This window comes from Cervus elaphus, chromosome 31 (assembly GCF_910594005.1).
Source record: "Cervus elaphus chromosome 31, mCerEla1.1, whole genome shotgun sequence".
NCBI classification, from domain to species: Eukaryota; Metazoa; Chordata; class Mammalia; order Artiodactyla; family Cervidae; genus Cervus; species Cervus elaphus.
The window spans coordinates 18,050,881-18,055,127 of NC_057845.1; the positions used below are offsets into that span (position 1 = coordinate 18,050,881).

A 4,247-nucleotide genomic window follows, 5' to 3' on the forward strand; every position below is an offset into this window, starting at 1 on the left:
ACTTTCACAGCATCATCTTTTAGGATTTGAAACAGCTCAACTGGAACTCCATCACCTCCACTAGCTTTGTTTGAAGTGATGCTTCCTAAAGCCCACTTGACTTCTCTTTTGAGGATGTCTGGCTCTAGCTGAGTGATCACACCTTCGTGATTATCTGGGTCATGAAGATTTTTCTTGTACGGTTCTTCTGCGTATTCTTGCCACCTCTTCTTAATATCTTTTGCTTTTGTTAGGTCCATAGCATTTCTGTCCTTTATTGAGCCCATCTTTGCATGAAATGTTCCCTTGGTATCTCCAATTTCCTTGAAATGATCTCTAGTCTTTCCCATTGCATTATTTTCCATCTAAACAACAAACAAAACAAAAAAAATGCAAACCAATTATTAGCAGATATGATTACCACCTCACTCAGTCTTTCCCATCAGAGGAAAAGACAAACAAACAAACAAATCTTGGCACAAATCTCACCCTATGCAAAGTTTATACAAACCACTGGACCAACCTTAGGAGGGAAGAAACCAAAAGGAAAAAAATTCAACCTTGAAACCTAGGAAAAGGAGACCTAAAACAGAATAAGTCAAAAAGAAATAATGAAAAGGCAGAGAGATACTACACAAATTAAGGAACAAACTAGAGACGCAGAAGTCCAAATAAATGTAGAGGAAAGAGGCTACTACCTGAAAATGAATTCAGAATAATGATAGTAAAGATTATCAAAACCTTGAAAACAAAATGGATAAAATGTAAGAATCAATTAACAAAGACCTAGAAGAATTAAAGAATAAACATACACCTCCCTGCCTCCTGATTTCAGCTCACCACTAGTGCCCAAGTTCACCAGCATGTCCATGGTGCCACCCAATCACTCACAGACCGGCTGACCCCAGGGAGTCACCCAGTCTAGCAACAAGTGCATCCAGCAGACCAATCCCGTCACCCTGGAGTGCACCACCAACCTGTATCCTCTTACCAATTCCACCTTTGGTACAAAAGAGCTCCTCTATGAGAAGGGCAGCTCTGTTGTAGCCGGATTTCGGTGCATGAGGGAGGAGTTTGATAAAGTTGGTATGAGGAGGACTGTAGAAAGGGTTTTGATTGTCCATGAGCACCGGCTCCCCTCTATGTTACTGCTACAGCTGGGAACAACTTTCTTCAAATTACCAAGTGGTGAGCTTAACCCAAGAGAAGATGAAGTTGAAGAACTAAAATGCTTAATGACAGAGATATTGGGTCATCTAGATGGAGTCCTGTAAGACTAGGTCATCGATGACTGCATTGGCAACTGGTGGAGACCAGATTTTGAACCTCCACAGTATTCATATATTCCTGCACATATTACAAAAATCTAAGGAATATAAGAAGTTGTTTTTAGTTCAGCTTCAAGAGAAAGCCTTGTTTGCAGTCCCTAAAAATTACAAGCTAGTAGCTGCACCACTGTTTGAACTGTATGATGGTGCACCCGGATATGAACCTATCATTTCTAGTCTGCCCCAGCTTTTGAGAAGGCTCAGTTTTATTTATTTTTTTTTTATTATTATTTTTTTTTCCAGCGGGTTTTGTCATACATTGATATGAAGGCTCAGTTTTATATACAACTAAATTGCTGTACAAAAGAGAAGTAAGAGAAGCAATCTCTGTGAGCACAGCTATACACAGTGTGGAATAAACGTCCCTGAACTGTTTTTTTGATGTTATCTCTTACCCAGTCCGGAAATTACAAACTCATTTCTATTTTTTTGAATAGTAAAGTTAATTTGAAAAGCTAGATTGTGCTGTAAACAAATGTGATATTGTTTAGCTTACTTTTGGTTCTACTTAAATATTTTTTGTACAACATTAAAGAAAGTGGACTTCTTTCTGTTTTTTTTTTTAATTGTTGTTTTGTTTTTCAATTTCACATTAAATTTGTAAAATTCTTAAGAAAAACATCCATAGACAAAACAGAATTACTGAAATTAAAATACTCTAGAAGGAATCAATAGCAGAATATCTGAAACAGAAGAACGATTCTGAGCTGCAAGATAAAATGTTGGAAATAACTTCTGAAGAGCAGAATAACATAAAAAGAATGAAAAAAAAAATGATAGTCTCAGAGACCACTCGGACAATATCAAAAGCACAAACATTCCAATTATAGAGGTCCCAGAAGAAGAAGAGAAAAAAGAAAGGGTATGAGAAAAATTTTGATGAGATTATATTTGAAAATTTTCTCAACATAGAAAAGGAAATAATCAGTTTGAGAGGCACAAAGAGTCCCATACAGGATAGACCCAAGGAGAAATCTGCCAAGACACATACTAATTAAACTAACAAAGGCTAAACACAAAGAAAGAATATTAAAAGCAGCAAGGGAAAAGCAACAAGTAATACACAAGGGAAATCCCATATGCTTAACAAATGATCTTTCAGGAGAAACTGCAGGCCAGAAGGGGATGGCAGGATATATTTAAAGTATTGAAAGGAAAAACTCTACAACCAAGATTACAGTACCAGGCTAAGATCTCATTCAAAATTGATGGAGAATTAAAAAGCTTTTCAGACAAGCAAAAGTTAAGAGAATTCAGTTCAGCCAAACCAGGTTTACAACAAATGTTAAAGGGACTTACATAAGCAAGAATACAAGAGAAGAAAAAAGATCTACAAAATCAACCCCCCGAATTAAGAAAATGGCAATAGGTACATATATATCAATAATTACTTAAATGTAAATGGATTAAAAGTTCCAACCAAAAGACACAGATTGGCTGAATGGATTAAAAAAAAAACAAAAACAAGACCCATATATATGCTGTCCACAAGAAATCCACTTAAGACTTAAAGTCACATATAGGCTGACAATGAGAGGGTGGAAAACTATATTCCATGCAAATGGGAAGCAAAAGAAAGCTGGAGTAGCAATCCTCATATTAGACAAAATAGATCTTAGAGTTAAAAAAAAATTATGAGAGATAAGGAAGGACACCATATAATAATCAAGGGATCAATCCAAGAGAAAGACATAATAATTGTAAATATCTATGCACCCAACTTAGGTGTACATAAGACAAACACTAACAGATATAAAAGGAGAAGTTGACAGCAACACAATAGTAGGAGATTTTAATACCCCACTGACACCAGTGGACAGATCATCAAAACAGAAAACTAATAAGGAAACACAAGTCTTAAATGATACATTAGATGAGATTGGATCTCATTGACATCTTCAGGACATTCCATCCAAATGTAAAAGAATACACCTTCTTCTCAAGTGTACTCGGAACATTTTCCAGGATAGACCACATCCTGGGTCCCAAATCAAACCTCAGGAAATTTAAGGAAATTGAAATTGTATTAAGTATTTTCTTGACCACAATGCTATGAAACTAGATATCAATTACAAGGGAAAAAAAACTGTAAGAAACACAATAATATGGAGATTAAACAACACGTTTCTAAATATCCAACAGGTTATTGAAAAAATGAAAAGGGAAATAAAAAAGTTTCTAGAAAAGAATGACAATAAAAACACGACAACTCAAAAGCTATGGAATGCCCCCCCCCCCCCCCCCCCAGAAAAAAGAGACTCAAAAGCTATGGAATGCAGCAAATGCAGTTCTAAAAGGGAAGTTTATAGCAAAACAATCCTACTGCAAGAGACAAGAAAAACATCGAATAGACAAACCTAACTTTAACTGGAAAAAAAAAAAAACTGGAAAAAGAAGGAAAAAACCACAAAATTAATAGAAGGAAAGAAATCATAATCTGAGTAGAAATAAGTGAAAAAGAAATGAAAGAAACAATCATAAAGGATAATAAAACTAAAAGTGGGTTCTTTGAGAAGATAAATAAAATTGACAAACCTTTAACCAGACTCATCAAGAAAAAAGATAGAAGAATCAAATCAAGAAAATTAGAAATGAGAAAGGAGAGCCTACAAAAGACAATGCAGAAATGCGGAGTATGGAGTATAACAGAATGTTATGAATAACTATATGGCAATAAAATGGATAACATGGAAGAAACGGACAGATTCTTAGAAAGGTTTAATCTTCCAGGACTGAATCAGTAAGAAATAGAAATTATCAGCAACCTATTTACAAGAAATGAAATTGAAACTGTGATAAAAATTTCCCAAAAAACAAAAGCCCAGGACCTGATGGCTTCACAGGAGAATTTTACCAACATCTAGAGAAGAGCTAAGGTGTATCCGTCTAGTTCAGTTCAGTTCAGTCACTCAGTCGTTTCCAACTTCTTGCGACCCCATG

General features: G+C 35.4%; 1 pseudogene; it reads left to right on the forward strand.

Moving 5' to 3' along the window:
* The first annotated feature begins 842 nt into the window (after positions 1-842).
* Positions 843-1,515, forward strand: LOC122687458 (annotated as a pseudogene).
* The last annotated feature ends 2,732 nt before the right edge of the window (positions 1,516-4,247 follow it).